Here is a 19353-nt window from a genome sequence, read left to right as displayed (position 1 = left end):
ACCCCCCCTCCAAACGAAGTAGAATAAGAGATTTCCCAAGAAATGAAAATGAAAAAAACTTTACCTCAAATATCCAATTTGGCAATTTGAAGATTAATAATTAGAAAAGTGACCCTGCACCCTCCAAAATGATGGGTCAAGCATCTCCATGGTCTATTTCATTGTATATGTTTCTATGAGCTCCAACAATCCAGCTATTTGTGTGTGTGCTAATGAAGCCTTCTCTTCTTTCTGAACGTTTGTAACCCAGCATGCACAGAAATACTGTAATCCTTGAAAACAAGATATTTAGCCCCTAGAACATCTCCATTCAGCTGAAAAACCTCTTGAGTGGCTTAATGCATACTAGGCCTCTTATGTGTTTGTAGTTATACAATCTATTAGAGCTGCCCTTTAAGTTTCCATTCAGATCTATGAGACTTTTCATTTTCTTCCTTTTCTAACTCAAAACTGAAGAAATCCCAAGCTTGCTGTGTTTAGACTTGCTTAATACCTATTGTCAGTGTCACATGCCTCTGAGTGTATAGGACATTTAGCTCTCCCTGCTACAGGAGAACTGTACATCAGAATAACCTCAAGACCCTGTGCGTCAGAGACTGTAAGAAATAACACTCAGGCTTTCCCAACAGAGATCTTGTAACTAAAGAATAGAGATGAATTAAAGACTATATTTTAGCTGATAGTCTGCATGTGTTTTATATTATATAACTAGAATTGAATACAGGACTGCTCATGAATATCCTTGAATCCCTTTATTTACTTCCACCTGTAGTGGCATGCCCCAATTACATGCCTTTATTGGAGGTCTTCATGTGGGTATGTGTCTATAAATGACAGTGCCTGAAGAGAACAGAGAACAGGGGCACATGAGTCCCTGGATCTGGAGTTACAGGCATTTGTGCTGCCTGAGGTGGGTGCTATGAATCAAAATTGGGTCCTATGCAAGAGGAGTGGTTCAGCCCCAGCCAATGTGGTTTTTGAAGAGATGGATCTAATCATATCACTTTCCTAGCATCATAACAGACAGTGACTTCTTAAAACCTAGAAATAAAGGCAAAGGCCTCAGTAGCCCCTAGCCATTCCTCTCTGTGTGTTTGTCACATACTGATTCCTGATTTTTATACTTCAGCTTCATAATCCTACGCCTGCTATCCTGTTTCCCTTTTTCCTATATAAGGGACAGAAAGTGGGGTGTGACTCTAAGTACTCTAAAAAACAATGTCTAAGGTCACATTAAGGATTTCATAAGTTACTATATGGACAATGGTTCAAACAAAGCCCAGCACACAGCACACACTCAGTTAGTGATGGCTGGATTTGGTGATGGTGCAGACCCCTTCAGAGGAGTAAGAACTTCTTCAGGACAAACTCAGGCCCGCCCAGCTGACCCCTCTTTGCCTCTATTTTAGTAAGTGTGAATGTTTGGAGCTACATACTAGGTTCGCTATTGCCAACTTCAGTCTCCCGTGCTAAGCTGTTATCTAAATGAGACAAGGACCCGTAGCTAGTTAGCTCCCCATTTATTCCAAGCATCTGATTCAGTGCCTGTAGTCTACTGGTTAGTCCATAGGTACTGAGCAAGAGATGTTGAAGTGAAGAGGTGAGTAGGTAGAAGGATGCATGGAAGAATTATAGATGAATGAACATGTCTAGTAAAGTGCTAAAATTGGTTAAGATAAATATCAACAGAATTGCAGAGCTCTGAGTTCAACCTGGATGTGGCAGAATCTTAATGAATCGAGATTCCAGGGGACCAATCACTGGGTGAGGAGTAGGCGGGACTTCCGGGTTGGAGAGGGGAAGAGAGAAGGCAGGGAAAGGTGACTTGAAGACAGGGAGAGTTTGGAGGAAAAATGTAGTTAAGAGGCCCCCAGTTTAGATGAAGGATCCGCCAGGATTTGCCACCAGAGGATTTAACTTAGAATGGCTTACAAATTAAGATGCTAGTTGTTGTGCCCAGCAATTGTGTTACCTGTTGATTCTAAACTAAATTTATGTGGCGTTTTTCCTTCATGGGGTGACTCAGCTGGGTTCCAGAGAGAAAGGTACAGCAGCAAAGCTGGTTTTGCAAGAAGTACAAACCGGTGTAAATTTGGATGTGTGGGGCTGGCATGGCAGCGACCTGCCATTGGGAACTTAGCAAGTCAGATGGAAAGATATTGGAGCACCGGGTCAGTTGAGAACAGGCCAGGGGGCTGGGGATTTAGCTCAGTGGTAGAGCGGTTACCTAGGAAGCACAAGGCCCTGGGTTCGGTCCCCAGCTCCGAAAAAAAGAACCAAAAAAAAAAAAAAAAAAAGGCCAGGCCAGTGGTAGTACGGTGCCTGTTTTCATTGTTTTATACAACATTTGGATGCTGGGAATACAGAGGGAAATGTCAAATGAGAACACACTGCTGATCATTTAAAGGAAAGGAAATTATCTGAAATTTCATTTACAGATATTTACTTCTGAAGAGTAAGATTTGAGCAATATCTCACAGCACAGTGTGGAAACACACAGACCCTAACATCTGCCACCTGATTTAAGATCCAGTTCTGCCAGCCCTGTGCTATCAAGAGCGAGTTAGTTACTTCTCCAAACTCCAGGGTGACTCTCTCTCTCTCTCTCTCTCTCTCTCTCTCTCTCTCTCTCTCTCTCTCTCTCTCTCTCTCTCTCTCTCCCTCTCTCCCCCTCTTCCCCTCCCCCTCCCTCCCCTTTTCTCTTTCTCCCTCTCCCTCTCCCTCCCTACCCCTTCTGTGTGTGTGTGTGTGTGTGTGTGTGTGTGTGTGTGTGTATAAACCTGGAAAATGATAATGGTCTTGAGAGGAACATGAGGAAACATTAAATAAAATTTGATTGTTAAACAATCCATTGGCTCAATGACTAAGGAACAGAATTTTTTTTCCTTCTGGCCCCAATCTTAGACTATTCATAACGAAACATAGGAGGATTGTGGGTAAATGAGAGTTCTGAAAAAAAAATCTGCTCCTGCAAAACCCCCAGCCAGCAACAGGGCTCACAGAGCAGTGCTCCCCATACACCTCAGGCCTCACAGCTTCCTTGTCTTCCTTTTACCATTGAGGAAACTAGCTTCCTAATTACTTCAATTATTACCATTTGAATTTTCTCAATATGTAGAAGCTACTCATTGTTTTGTTAAAAAATATTAAAATAAAATAAAGCCCTAAAATAATCTAGCAATACAGTGTCTCCTAGGTCCTGCTGAAAAGAGTTCGGAATATGTACTTTCTAAGTGCCTCGTGTCTCCTTGATTTCCTCATTCAGCAGCAGAAAATTTAATAATAGACCCAACACAATTCACACAGAGGGGAGAACGTTTCCCACACCAGTCCTCGGGGAAGAGACATGAGGCTGATTGAAGAGTGGAAATTTAATAGCTGCCTGACCTTCCGAAGCAAAGGCAGTCTGAGCCATTCGCCTTCAGCAAATGGATGATTGTGTTAGCCCTGCTGGAAAAGAATGCCGAGCCTCAGCATCTGGACCACACAGCTCCCAGGCAAGGGAAAAGTCGGGTTCCACTTGGTGCAGTACAGGCTGAGTGACCATGACTGGTGGGTTCAATGCTTGCAGCTGGATGCTCTGCATAGTGAAGGTCCTGATGCAGCCTTCCCTGATAGAAATAGCTCTTAAGTCCACTAGAAACTATCCCTGGTGATTCTGAGCAGGAAAGACTAGGAATAACCAGGAAAGTATTGCTCTCTGGCAAGCACGCTTTTTGACTTTCCGTTCTTTTCCTTTATTTGGTACTCTGTATTGGCTTCCTTTTGGGAGTGATTTTTCCATAAAAAAATCAAAATCTATTTAATTTTTTCCTGGAGATTCATTGCACATGTGATAAAAATGAAACAAATGAAGCTGTGGTGAGATTTTATCGTGAATGGTGGTCTGTAGGCCAGGCACCATGAATACATATTGAGAGGAAAGAGGCCAATAAACTTCATTGATATACTGAGAGTCTCCTTTCCCATGGTGTGTCCTTATTGCAGAGCCTGGCCCTGTGTGCTCTACAGCAGCTGTGTCATGGGTTTGGTCCTGTGCAAGATATAAACAAGAAAATGAAGGCCCCAGAAGTAAACAAGGAACTCATCTTGGTGCTGGACAAGATCTTCAAGGAGTTCTTCTGCAGACAAAAAGCAAAGTGTTTTTAGCCATCTCACTCATGGCTTTGTATCTAAAAGCACCCAGAACCAGGGTATGGAGTGTATGTTGTAATGGCAGGACTCTAGGAGGAGGGACAAGGGGACTGCTGTGAGGTTGGAGCCAAGGTGAACTATATCCTTGGGTCTAATAGAGAGATTCTGGAGAAGGACAAAAAAGAGGAGAAGGAGGAGCAAGAGGAGGAAAAGGAGGAGGAGGAAGAGAAGGAGTAAGAGGAGGAGGAAGAAGAGGAAGAGGAGGAGAAAGAGGAGGAAGAGGAGGAGAAAGAGGAGGAGGGGGAAAGAGGGGAAGAAGGAGGAGGAAGAAGAGGAAGAGGAGGAGGAACAGCCACAGCAGCAGCACTCAGAGCTCCTGAAAATAAAAGTGGCCATGCACAGCGCACTGTCTCTTGTCTGTGTCATTGGGAGGCAGTTTGTACTGCAGAAAGCCAAGTTTACAAAGTATGTCAGATGACAAGCCAGTTGGAAGAGCTCTGGCTTGAAAGGCTAGTTAGTGCTTTCATTGCATAAATAACCTCACCAAATCCATAGCATACGAATTAATTGTTCTCAGATAATCTTGCAAATGAGGCACATAGAAATTGCTCAGGACTCCTGTTCTGTGTGCAAAGAAAGCGGTGCAGAGTTGAATAGAACACTGTTCAGCAGGGTGTAAGTGACCAGCAAGGTGTGTAAGTGAGTGAGGGTTAGAAGCACAAGTCCATCCAAGTTTGCAGTACCTAACTTTTTCCATCAGGATAACTGTCTTCCTAACAATCTGAACGTTACACTTCAAAGGTCTCACAGACCACTAATGCCCAGAACTTTCTACCATTTTTGAAAAATCTACTAGAAATAACAAGAAAGCATTTGGAAATATAATAGTTGATTTGCTTTAGCAATATTGAGTTCAAAATGGCTGTGTATTTATTGTGCTCACAACAGCTATTGAATTAAATGTTATGTTGATTTTTAAAATTCTTTTTATTCTTCTCTTGCAATGCATTCTGACTGCAGTTTCCCCTACCCCCACTTCTTCCAGTGCTCACCACCAACTCCCCTCTGACAGCCACTAACAGCTCGACTCATAACCAAAAATATTATTCTTACTTTAGAGGCTGAGGTTAGGAGGAGGTGAAGGAGCTGCCTTTGATCCCATTGTCTAGAAACGGATAGGTCTGGATTCAAACTGAGCTCCTCTGCCTGTGCAGCCCTCCCTGCCTCAGCCTTACCACCCAGTCTCTGACCTCAGAGTAATAGCTCTGCTATTCTCCCCCTCTGTCCTGCCTGGTCACTGAGACTCTATTCCTTCTCGTGCTTCCCGATGAAGGGTACAGCACAGGTGGGCGGGAGCCTGATGTACACGCCTGTGATTCCGATGAAATCATCCTCTTGTCAGCACTCTCAAAGAGCAGATCACAGGAGAGAGAGAGCTGCTGGGGTTTTGCTTTGTTTTAAGCAACAATAGGTGTTCCGAGTTGCTATCAGGGTGTGAGATTTCTCATCAGGTAAAACTGTCTCCTCTGTAACATCTGCTGACGAGCCTGCATCATTACTGGCTCCGGCAGAAGTCAGCTTTGCATATCATTGTAGGGCTATAGTCCTGATGACATTGGGAACAGTGAATATGAGACATCATTACCAGGCATGCTGGTAGGGGCAATGGTACTGTCAATTGTATTGAGCAAATGGCAAAAGGACAAGCTTCTGTCAAGGCAAGAAGGGAATTTAAGCTGAATATACTTAGTTCCCAGATCAAATCGGAACAACTTTTGTTTCTACCAAATAGAAGAGACAGATCCTCGAGGGTCACAGACGGTTTGTTTGCTGTGTCTCCAACAGTGTTTGTGCCAGCAGAAGCCTATGTATATCACCTCTTAAAACAAGAATATGGTTTTGTTTTTTTGTTGCTGGTGGTAGTGGTTTGGTGAGAAATATCATCAAACTACAGCTTAAAATCTCAATTAACTATTTCTTCTTATGTCACATAGAGAATCATGTGGAATCTCTATTTTATTCTAGAACTAATTAACCTATTAGTTTACTGATCACTATCTAACACAGTGTCTTATTTTAGCTCACATATTTAAAAGTGAGCTTATCAAATACCCACTGTATATAAAGTGTTATTTCTAGTGCTTGGGCTATGGTTGAAGAACAGCTTGGCAACACCTTTACCCTTTGCCCTTTGCTCTTGTTAGACTTGCATTCTGCATGAAGAGTTTAACTAAAGAAAGACTTTAGTAAAAATAACTTAGTCAGGAAGCCCTTCTGAAGAGGCAGCCCCTGGCCCTGCACTGAGAAGTGGAAAGAGGGTCTTTCTATGGTTCTTGGAAGAACACAGGGAAGCCTAAGAGGTTCCAGACTACTTGAGGAGCAGAAAGGAAGCTGAAATAGCTGTGGGATGTTTAGCAAGAGAGCGTGGGTGGTATGAGAAAGGAGAGGAGTGGGAGAGGGGAAGTAGGGAGCTTGGACACAGAGACAGGAACCTATTTGTATTTCTGTTAAAACTCAGAGGCCTAAAGATGGCCCCCAAATTGCAGCGTCTATCTGTCCACCTTGCTGATTTTCCCAGAGCACATGTATCGTTATCCTGTTCCTTGGAGGCAGAGCTGGCTTCTTCCTGTTTCTTCTCTTTAACAGTGACCCATGTTCTGTGAGATACACAGGCAGTTCCACTTAGGAGGGTCATATGACAACTCCTAGATGTTGAGAAAAAACGTGAGGTAGTTTTGTCTCCCAAATGCACCAAAAGTATTTTCCCTTTACACATTTGCTAGAGAACTGACTTTTCCTTCTGGGTCATGTGACTGGTCTGCTCAGAACTGACACTGCAGTGCAGATGCACGGTTTGGCAGAATCACGTAGTAACAGCCACTCCAATGTGAGAAAACACCTAATGTTGGATTAGGCGATTTGATTTTTATGTACTCTCTCTAATTGGCCACACTCATCTACCAAAGCATAGTATAACCATCATCGAAGAGGCTTCATCCATAGGCACAGATGCAGAGACTCACAACCAAACATTAGGTGGAGCTCAGGCAATCTTGCAGAAGAGGGAAAGGAAGGATTGTAGGAACCAGTGGATTAAGGACAGCACAAGAACACAGTCCCCAGAATCAACCAACCTGGGCTCAGAGGGGCTCATAGAGACTGAACCAACAATCACTAAGCTGATATGGGTCTGACCTAGGTTCTATGTGTATATGTTATGGTTGTGTAGTTTGGTGTCCTTGTAAAACGCCTAACAGTGGAAGCAGGGGCTATCTCTGACTCTTTTGACTGCTTTTGGGAACCTTTTCTTCCTACTGAGTTGCCTCATCCAGTCTTAATATGAGGGTGAGTGCCTAGTCTCATTGTAACTTGTTATGCCGTATTTGGTTGATATCTCTGGGAGGCTTGCACATTTCTGAAGGGAAATGGAGAAGAAGTGGATCTGGGGAAGAGAAAAGGTGAGGGTGGTGGAAGAGTGAGGACAGGAGGGAGCTGAAATGCTGTAGAGAAAAAATAAGTAAGAGAAGAATAAAGATTAACTAATTAGTTGATTAATTAATTAATGATAAAATCCAAAGAACTTCATGAAAAAGGTAAGCATTTTTTTTCTCGGCCTCCCAACTGATCTCCTAGCCATCTTCTCCTTACCTTTCAGATCTCAGCTGGGTCGGCTATCACTTCTTAAAGAGCCTTACAATCCAGGATGGTTTGGTTTTACTACATGTTCTATTTTTTCTCATGCTGTTCGCCTTGGTCACTCATCATAGTGGTAGTTACGATCTTATGTGAGTATGTCACTGTCACTCTCATTAGATGGAAACCTTGGGACTATGTCTCTCTTCTCTGATGCATGCACTCAGCAGACATGTATCTAGCACTGTGTGCCAGGGAAGGAGTACAGTGGTCAAGTTAGAAAAGTTCTGTGTTTCTTCAGCTATTTGGAGGGCTCAGCTGCCCCTGGACTGTGTGCCTCCATTTTCTCTCTTCTTTCCTTCCTTCTCTCCTTTCAGAAATGCTTCCAGAACAGCTGATGTGACCCAGGCCTTTAATGTACTGCTGCAACGCAGTGATGACTGAGACAGCCTATGCTTTACTTTGTTTTATAGTGGTGTCTGAAAGGGTTGACAAGGGAGTAGAAATTGTTAGCTGGTCGCACATAATCTATGGTTGGAGGTCAAAATTAAACTTTACATGGGATTGTTATTAAACTCATAAATATAAATTCAGATTTGGTTCTTTTCGTTGAGGAGAAGGGAGTCACCAGACTGACAATGACTTGAAATATTTCACCAGTTTAATGTAGACTAGAGCCAGAGAGGAAGCAGGGGTGGTGACCTCCATCCTTTTCCACGTTTACCAAGACCGACGGAATAAAGTCACGTAAAGCAACTTTGTTCCATTTGGTATTTTACCTACTTTCTCAAGTCTCATACCACCCTATTGACTACAAAACACCAAAAGCCTCCACACTGGGAGAGAACAGTGGAGCAAACGCCATAAAAAAATGGACATTGATTCAAAAGCTACTCATACATTCTTGCTTTTTCTTTCCCTCCATCTCCCCCAACATAAGCGCAAGGCCTTACAGACATGCCAGGCAAGCTCTCTAGCACGGCTCCGTGTGCTTCCCCAGTTCTTTTATCCTAGTGGGCTTCATGAAATCCAAGCAACTTGATAAACGGAGAAATTTTATGATCCTTACCAGTACTCAAGAGATTAATGGATTTGAGCTTGACAGACCTCTCAGGTTAGGAGTCTTCAGCCAATTCTTTATGAATTGTTTCCAGTGCCTATTGTGATCTGAAGCTTAGACATTATTTCCCCAAATATCTGAGATTTTTTTAACTTCTGTTTTAGTATTTCTCACATCTTTTGACCTTTATTACTGGTTCCTAACTATTTTTCTTAAAGCTGACTAATTCATTTAACCAATTTAATGGATGAAACTTCAATATATTTGTCTTAAAATGATATGGCTTATTCAAAATGGAGAATCGGTGCTAATTACCACAAATAGAAGGTAAATATAAAAATAAGTATCATGAAACCAATTAACTATATAAAAATACTAATGGTACATGTCTGACTCCAGGGAATAGGGTGTTCTATCCCACTTCAAAAACTCGAGCCTGGAGAGTAGGCATTACACAGCAAAGGGTTGTGACTTTCCAAAGAGAAGCACGTCAATGAGCTACAGTTGCTCGAGCCTTCTCTCAGTACCTAAGAACCAGTGACACAGGACACTCAGGCCCACAGGACTTCCAGCCCTGAGGAAATGCTGTCAAGTTCAGAGAGAGCAAGGCACCTACAATTCAGAGAATAGACAAGTAGAGGTGAATATGCTACATGATGAGTACTCAAAAGATATGCACATGCTTCCTACCAAGTATTCAGAAAGACAGGGACAGGTCACCTAAATACACAAAGAAAATCTCTGAGGATAGAGAACAAACATCACACAAAAGTGTTAGAAGGATTTATATTCAGGATGTACACAGGCCACACACAGTGCTAGTTGTACCAGTTAGATCAGATAAATTCACGATCTGTGAGTTACCTAGTCAATGTGTCTTAAATGAAGCTTGCCTTGGAAGTAAAAAAAAACTATCCCAGCATGAACTGCTGCCCTGTATGTAATACTTAAGAACTCACGACAGCAAACCCCAAACCATTAAATTGTTTTGGGTAAGTTAAATGTGACCTTGAACAAAGTTAAAAAAGATTTATAAGAATATAAAACTATTAACCCAATAAAGTGAAAATTAAAATGTCACGAAAAACCATCAACATGATCCATTATATAAACAAACTGAAAGAACAAAACGACATGATCATTTCATTAGATGCTGAGAGAGCATTTGACAAAATTCAACACCCCTTCATGATAAAAGTCCTGGAAAGAATAGGAATTCAAGGCCCATACCTAAACATAGTAAAAGCCATATACAGCAAACCAGTTGCTAACATTAAACTAAATGGAGAGAAACTTGAAGCAATCCCACTAAAATCAGGGACTAGACAAGGCTGCCCACTCTCTCCCTACTTATTCAGTATAGTTCTTGAAGTTCTAGCCAGAGCAATCAGACAACAAAAGGAGATCAAGGGGATACAGATTGGAAAAGAAGAAGTCAAAATATCACTATTTGCAGATGATATGATAGTATATTTAAGTGATCCCAAAAGTTCCACCAGAGAACTACTAAACCTGATAAACAACTTCAGCCAAGTGGCTGGGTATAAAATTAATTCAAATTAATCAGTAGCCTTCCTCTACACAAAAGAAAAACAAGCCGAGAAAGAAATTAGGGAAACGACACCCTTCATAATAGATCCAAACAATATAAAGTACATTGGTGTGACTTTAACCAAGCAAGTAAAAGATCTGTACAGTAAGAACTTCAAGACTCTGAAGAAAGAAATTGAAGAAGACCTCAGAAGATGGAAAGATCTCCCATGCTCATGGATTGGCAGGATTAATATAGTAAAAATGGCCATTTTACCAAAAGCAATCTACAGATTCAATGCAATCCCCATCAAAATACCAATCCAATTCTTCAGAGAGTTAGACAGAACAATTTGCAAATTCATCTGGAATAACAAAAAACCCAGGATAGCAAAAACTATCCTCAACAATAAAAGGACTTCAGGGGGAATCACTATCCCTGAACTCAAACAGTATTACAGAGCAATAGTGATAAAAACTGCATGGTATTGGTACAGAGACAGACAGATAGACCAATGGAACAGAATTGAAGACCCAGAAATGAACCTACACACCTATGGGCACTTGATTTTTGACAAAGGAGCCAAAACCATCAAATGGAAAAAAGATAGCATTTTCAGCAAATGATGCTGGTTCAACTAGAGGTCAACATGTAGAAGAATGCAGATCGATCCATGCTTATCACCCTGTACAAAGCTTAAGTCCAAGTGGATCAAGGACCTCCACATCAAACCAGATACACTCAAACTAATAGAAGAAAAACTAGGGCAGCATCTCGAACACATGGGCACTGGAAAAAATTTCCTGAACAAAACACCAATGGCTTATGCTGTAAGATCAAGAATCGACAAATGGGATCTCATAAAACTGCAAAGCTTCTGTAAGGCAAAGGACACTGTGGTTAGGACAAAACAGCAACCAACAGATTGGGAAAAGATCTTTACCAGTCCTACAACAGATAGAGGCCTTATATCCAAAATATACAAAGAACTCAAGAAGTTAGACCGCAGGGAGACAAATAACCCTATTAAAAATGGGGTTCAGAGCTAAACAAAGAACTCACAGCTGAGGAGTGCCGAATGGCTGAGAAACACCTAAAGAAATGTTCAACGTCTTTAGTCATAAGGGAAATGCAAATCAAAACAACCCTGAGATTTCACCTCACACCAGTCAGAATGGCTAAGATCAAAAACTCAGGTGACAGCACATGCTGGCGAGGATGTGGAGAAAGAGGAACACTCCTCCCTTGTTGGTGGGATTGCAGACTGGTACAACCATTCTGGAAATCAGTCTGGAGGTTCCTCAGAAAATTGGATATTGAACTGCGTGAGGATCCAGCTATACCTCTCTTGGGCATATACCCAAAAGATGCTCCAACATATAAAAAAGACACGTGCTCCACTATGTTCATAGCAGCCTTATTTATAATAGCCAGAAGCTGGAAAGAACCCAGATGCCCTTCAACAGAGGAATGGATACAGAAAATGTGGTACATCTACACAATGGAATATTACTCAGCTATCAAAAACAATACCTTTATGAAATTCATAGACAAATGGTTGGACCTGGAAAATATCATCCTGAGTGAGGTAACCCAATCACAGAAAAACACACATGGTATGCACTCATTGATAAGTGGCTATTAGCCCAAATGTTTGAATTACCCTAGATGCATAGAAAACATGAAACTGAAGAAGGATGATCCAAATGTGAATGCTTCACTCCTTCTCTAAAAGGGGAACAAGAATACCCTTGGCAGGGAAGGGAGAGGCAAAGATTAAAACAGAGACAGAAGGAACACCCATTCAGAGCCTGCCCCACATGTGTCCCATACATATACAGCCACCCAATTAGACAAGATGGATGAAGCAAAGAAGTGCAGGCTGACAGGAGCCGGATGTAGATCGCTCCTGAGAGACACAGCCAGAATACAGCAAATACAGAGGCGAATGCCAGCAGCAAACCGCTGAACTGAGAATAGGTCCCCCATTGAAGGAATCAGAGAAAGAACTGGAAGAGCTTGAAGGAGCTCGAGACCCCATATGTACAACAATGCCAAGCAACCAGAGCTTCCAGGGACTAAGCCACTACCTAAAGACTATACATGGACTGACCCTGGACTCTGACCTCATAGGTAGCAATGAATATCCTAGTAAGAGCACCAGTGGAAGGGGAAGCCCTGGGTCCTGCTAAGACTGAACCCCCAGTGAACTAGACTATGGGGGGGAGGGCGGCAATGGGGGGAGGGTGGGGAGGGGAACACCCATAAGGAAGGGGAGGGGTTAGGGGGATGTTTGCCCGGAAACCGGGAAAGGGAATAACACTCGAAATGTAAATAAGAAATACTCAAGTTAATAAAAAAAAATAAAATGTCTTAAGTAAAAAATACTAAACAGAAAGGAACATCAAATCCTTATCTATATTCAGAGAAAAATCAATCATCGATGAATGCAGAACTGATGTACATGCTACACCTGGCAGATGGAATAGTGAAATGTCATAATAGTTCCTATTTGTCCAATATGTGACTAAAGACAATTAGATGTACAGATGACTGAAATTATACCAGTAGGTCTGAAGAACACGGATTTGATGAGAAGAACATGCTGATGGATGGATAACGGGTTAAAAGTTGCAGATGGAACACTTTATGAACCTAAAGACAAAAATAGGAGAAACATAAATGAAATGGCTCAGAGAAGAGCTTTGGAAGGAAAAAGACATAAAACTATAGGAGAAAGTCGCTAAGCCTAACATGTATTTGAACTCTCTTCAAGACTAGAGAAAAGAGAGATGACGTGAAAATATTAAAAGAAAACTAAGAAAAAACAATTGAAATGAAAATGAAAAAATGAAATCAAAATGTCTCAAAATCCATCACTGTACATGATAACTTAAAAATTAATTGAAAGTGAATAAAAACATTACAAATTTTACTTTATAAAATCAAAATCCCAAAGGCAAAAGAGCTCCCTGTCCCTCACCATCATTGTACAGGAGAGCTGGACCTGGTGGTGTAAGTGTGAGAGAGCTGTCCATGCCCTGGCTGCAGCACTTGAGAGAGTGGCCCAGCACCTCCCCCTGAGTAGCTCAGTAGAGCTGGTCCTGGTGGTGTGGGCTGAGAAGTCAGCTCCAAAAGCATGACTGCAGGAGAGCTGGCCTCACCTGCCCCTCACAGACCATGCTGTGAAATGGTTACGGAATAACCAGTCGCTCCTCTTGCCAGCTACTGCAGTCACGAGAGCTGTTCCTGCCCCTAACCTGGGCAAAGATGGGAAACTGGCCCTGATAGCATGGAGAGTTAGAGGGCTGACCAACTCAGCTACCACTACGGTATAGATCCAGGACTTGAAGTTTTCCCACCCCAACATCACCTCATCTTTGAACTGCTGGAGTATGTGAAAGGACAAGTACTGCTGAACCCAAGATGCAGGAGCTCCACAGCACAGAGCGACAACAGGATATATGAGAGTGGTCCCAGTGAGCATCCGGTATGGATGGTATAGTAGAAGCCAGAGTCCTGAAGCCAGAACAATGACTCATTGCAATGAGTATTTGTAAGTAAAGCTGTCTGGGCAAAGGGTATACTGTGTGAAATAGTGACACACACCAGCTTCTCTGATGAGGTAATTTTCTGATTTTTTGTTCTGTTTTTACATTTTTAATTTTGATTTTACGTTTTCTTTCAGGAGGTAGGCTATAAGGGCAGAGGACAAATTGGGAGTGGGATTGAGAAGCATGGTGTGACATTCACAAAGAACCAATAAAAAAAACTATAAAATAAATCATAATCCCAAATCTAAGGAACTAAGTTGAAACGATAGCAAAGCACATCAAAATCAAATTGCCAAAAGAAAATCTGAAAAAGTTTTGGGGAGTAATAGGAAACTTTCCATGAGGAGGGACCAGCCAAGGTCAGCACAGACTCTAGTGGAAACATTCACACAGGAGGGCATTAGAGTAGCATCTTTAAAACACTAAAGTGCTGTAGCCTAGAAACCAGCACCACACAAAAATAACTTCCAGACATCAAGGGGAATATAGATGCTCTCAGACACCTGTGTGGATTCAGCAGCAGAAAACTGCTCCATAAGAAATATTCCTCAGGGCCCTTCAAGGAAAAGAATAATATTAAAGGAAAATGTTCCTCCTCTTAAAGAAGGAAAACAGAATGACAGATACATGGGGGAAAGGGGTGATGCTTTTCTTATTATGTATCTTTCTCTGAAGCACAACTGACTCTTTAAATATAAAGGATAATAAAATATCAGGTTCAGTACATACCTAAGAGTGAAGGCAACCATAATAAAGTAGGAAGTGAAGAAATGGAAGCGTATTATTGCTAAGTTATTGTATTATCTGCAGGGCAGAATAATGGAACTCAGAACTGGAGCATGAAAAGTTAGTGGTGTATGTGATAAACCACAATTCAAAACTTAAAACAATAGCACTAAGAATATATTACTAATAACTCAGAGGGGGAATAAATAAAATGGTAAGAAAAATTAGTGAGTGGGGACAGAGAGAAGTGGAGATAAAGGACAGATAAGATGAATGTAAAATAAGCAAGATAATGGAAGTAAACCTTAGTCTACCAATCATTACAATAAATATAAATGGTCTAATCACAACCTCCATTTCCTTAAGAAAGCAAATAAGTTCAAGGTAGAGAGACATGTCTTGATAACCCTAGTGCAAAGTAGGCTGCCAGCTATACTAAGATAGACAATGGACGTCAGAGTAAAAACAATTACCAGGGACAAAATAGATAATATCATTTGAAATGTGAAGGGCTCAACTTATTAGAAGTGTATTAAAATCATAAATGTTTATAAATGTATAAATGTATATGTTCTTTTCAAAATATGAATAGGAAAAGTCCTTTCTCCATGCAATAAAATTTAAAGATGGCATCCAGCTTTACTATGAATGTGTAATACTTCCCATTGATATCAAGGACAAGGAAAAGATGGTTGTTCTTTCCACTTTCATGCAACAGAGCCATTTTGATGATAACTGACAAGAAGCAGGACGCCTAGAATGGAAAGAAATAGAACTGTCTTTATTGGCAAACAGTATGATGCTGGAATCTGGGAGTACCATAGCTCGGAGGGAAAAGTGCTGACTGCACAATATGAAGACCTGAATTCAATCCCCAGCACCCACATAGAAGCTGGGAGCTGTGGCTGCTGCTGGTACTGAGAGGTGAAAGTCAGAACCTTGGAGCTCACTCACCAGGCAACCTTGCTAAAATAGCGAGCCCAGGTTTAGTGAGAAACCCTGCCCCCCCAGATCAGATGAACACATACATGCCCACACATGTATACACTCTCTCCTTCTACAGACATTAAAGCAAATCTAACAGAGTCTTCAAAACTTACGTACAGCTAACAGAGTTTCAAAGATGAACTGTTTACTTTCATGTCAACTTGACACAAGATAAATTATTTGAGAAGTAGGATTCTTGACAGAGAAAATGCTTCAATAAGTAGACATGTCTATCAGGCATTTTCTTGATCAATGATTTATATGGGAGGGGACAAATCATGATGGGCAATATCACCCCTGGGCAAGTTGTTTTATGTTCTATAAGAAACCAAGCTTAGCAAGCCATGAAAATCAAGCTAGTAAGCAGAATTTTTCTATGGCCTTTAATTTGGTTCCTGCCCTAACGTTCCTCAGTGATAGACTGTGAGTCACATGTGTACGGTGAAATAAATCCTTTCCTCTCCACATTGCTTTTGGTCATGGTACTTAATAACATAAATCGACAAATAACTAAGACAAAAGATATCAAGATTCAAGGTGAACATCTAAAATAAATTGCATGCGTATACCCATTAGTAATGATCATCATTAAAATTCTAAAAACTCCCATCTATAATAGCACCAAAATCTTAAATAAGTAGGGATAAATGTGGACAAATTCATAAATGATCTATACACTGAGAACTCTGTGAGGAGGAGCAAGCGAGTGAACAAGCCACTGTAGAAGGGAAGAGAAATTTATCTGATTTGATAGGCTTCATGGTGTTAGAAAGTCAGTCCTCCAAATTAATTTAAATTCAGAGCAATTTAAACAAATACCAGCATGCTTTGTCATTGACTGACAGCCTAATTCAATAGCTTAGAGAAAAGTAAAATGACACCCAGAAACACCAGCAGAGTAACAGCAAAGCTGGAGATGGGCATTTCCAGATCACAAAATACTTTGCGGTGCTGACTGGCTGGTGGGAGGCAGGTAAGGCAGACACAGATTGCTGGAGTAGGGATAGATTAGAATGCAGACTAGGCCTATGTAATGGAGCCATTGCATTCTTAACAAAGGAATAAAGGTGATTCATCAGGGAAACCAAACTTCATCAATAAATTGTGCTGAATCGATTATATTTAAAAGCAAGACAACCTGTACTTTAACCTACACATCACATCATAAGCAAAACCTAATTCAAAATAAGTCTTCATCAAAAATTCAAAATTTAACAATATAAACGTCTATAAGAAAAGGAAATAGAAAATATCTAGGACCTTGAGCTAATGAATAATTTCTTTTAGCTTGGATATACACACAATCACAAAACATAAATGTAATTCATAAATTAGATTTTATCAAAATTAACAGCTTGTTCTCTAGAAAATCATTAAGAGGAGGAAAAGCTAACTCAGAGTGGGAGAATATACTTTTAAACAATGTATTAAAGTGTGTGTATGTGTGTATACATACATGGGTGTAAGTGTGTACGTGCATGTGCATGTGCACCAGTGTGTGTGTGTGTGTGTGTGTGTGTGTGTGTGTGTGTGTGTGTAAAATACTCTTTAAAAACCAATAATATAACACCTTGGTCTAGAAAATGTAAAGAGTATTTGAAAATGCCCCTTAATAAAATGATAAGCATGTGGAAAAACATCCTGTGGTTAACATATTAGTCACTGAAGAAGGGTACTTAAAATTAAACTGAAATAGCATGATGAACCAGAGCAGCTTAGTTTAAAGAGATTGACTATAGGAACCAGCACTCATGTGCTATCCAGAAATTATCACAAAGTGATAAACCCCACTTTGAAAATCGGTTTGAAATTTTAAGTAAAGCATACCCCTGCTTATGATATTTTAAGTCAAATGCAAACCCAATACCTGGCTCACCCATTCCACTCCTGGATATTCACCCAAGGGAAATGAAAGCCCTTGTTCTTACAAAGATTTCCGTTCAAGTTTTCTTATGTTCTTTTTTTGTGTGTGACAACTAAAAGTTGTGGGAAAAACTCAAATGCATAGCTATAAGTTAATGAATAGAGAAATTATGGAGCAATCATACAGTGGACTACTAAACCAGTGTGGGTGTATTCAACACAAACAGCTTGGGTTCCTGTAGCCAGGTCCCTGCCCCCAACCGAGAAGACATTATATTATCCCATTTTCACAAACCTCTCAAACATACAGCTTAATCTATAATGACAGAAAGGTCAGCAGTTGTGTACAGATGAGGTGGAAAAAGGTGTGGGAAGAGATTACAAGCAAATTTGGAGGGTGACTATGGCTATGATTTTTTATTGATGTAGAGATGTCAAAACTTTAAATTATGCACTATTAATATTCTCAATTTGTATCGTGTTTATTATGCATCCGCAGCACTCTCAAAAGTAGCCTGTTGCCCAATTGAGAACTACTTTTCCTATAATAAGATAGACTAGTTTAGATTGCAATGTGTCATAGGCACAATGGAACAGAAGGTTTAATGCACAAGGGAATAGTTAGGGAATTCTAAAGAAATTCACTTCACACTCCGTGATTTGATTCAGTGATATTGGACACTGTCTATGGACCACTTTAAACTATTTCAACCACCAGCATCTCAAGCATCCCACTGTGGGAACATTTTACCAAGAGTGCCTAGCAGAATATAGGCTGTATTATAAGGTGGTTTTATTTCACAAATCTTGAAATGAGTTTGAAGTCTCTAGTCCTCTTCAGTTTGAATACAATGGGGATATGGACCATCATTGCTTAAGTGAGGAGCCCAAGCTGACTTCCTGGATTCCTACTGAGTCCTAACTGAGTGATTATAGCTTCTAAAGAGTGCGCTTGCACCCTGAATGTTAATTCAGTAGAGATTTACTGTAGTAGATAGCTACTGACTGTTGAATGCTCTCTCCTCTTTCCTCAAACCTGGTGGATACAAGGCTTGATTTCACTGCAAGATCTGTGGCAGAGTCTGAAAACAGGCATTTCCAAAGAAGTAGAGGAGAAAAGACTTGTCATGGGTAGTCCTCTGACAAAGCAGAAAGGCCATGTATTATCTCTCATGCTGTTTTACCGAACCAGATGACATCATAGGTCAGCGAGCCTGCTCCGTCTGTCTATAGGAACATGGTATCCCCAACAACGGGTACTCTGGAGTCTTGAAAAGCTGAATTGAAGGCAGGGCTCATTGTGGTTATGCATGAGAAGGAAGATGGAAAGAAGACTACAGACTTACATGTGCTCTGACCTGTTTGCCTTTTAAGACAACGTTGTCTATGTAGTTGTATTCTCTTTCTATTAATGCAATAATGTGGACTCTAGGGTTTAAAGATGACCATCAATTTATTGTCTCATAATTCTAGAGGTCGAAAGCTGGCCAGATTCTATTCAACTAATACTAAGATAGTAACAGAGTTGAATCCTATTTCTAAAGGTGACACATAGTTGTCTATGTTGTTGTTTTTTCCTACGTTTAAAGATGGCATGTATCATTGGCTTATGGCATCTTCCTCTGTCTTCAAAGCCAGCAAAGGCTGGTGGCATCCTCTTAAAGTTGCAGAATTTGACCTTCTCCTCCATCATGACATTCCTTTCTGCATCCTTCCTCCACTCTTAAGGACTCCTGTGGTAACACTGGGCTTGCACAGACAATCTAAGACATCCAAAGTCAAGAGCCTAAATTGTGGAAGGTAGAGTTTTGTCATATGACAAAGTGAACATAACATGTCCCATGCAGCCATTGAGCCATTGATAT

General features: G+C 40.8%; 1 long non-coding RNA gene across 2 annotated transcripts in view; it reads right to left on the bottom strand.

Annotated features, from left to right (window-relative positions):
* The window catches only part of LOC147999751 (uncharacterized), a 50631-nt gene that overhangs the window by 13603 nt on the left and 17675 nt on the right, over positions 1 to 19353 (bottom strand). The gene's annotated exons all lie outside the window — the stretch shown is intronic.

Source organism: Rattus norvegicus, chromosome 18 (genome assembly GCF_021556685.1).
Source record: "Rattus norvegicus strain SHRSP/BbbUtx chromosome 18, alternate assembly SHRSP_T2T, whole genome shotgun sequence".
Taxonomy (NCBI): domain Eukaryota; kingdom Metazoa; phylum Chordata; class Mammalia; order Rodentia; family Muridae; genus Rattus; species Rattus norvegicus.
This window is presented reverse-complemented; position numbering and strand designations above follow the sequence as displayed.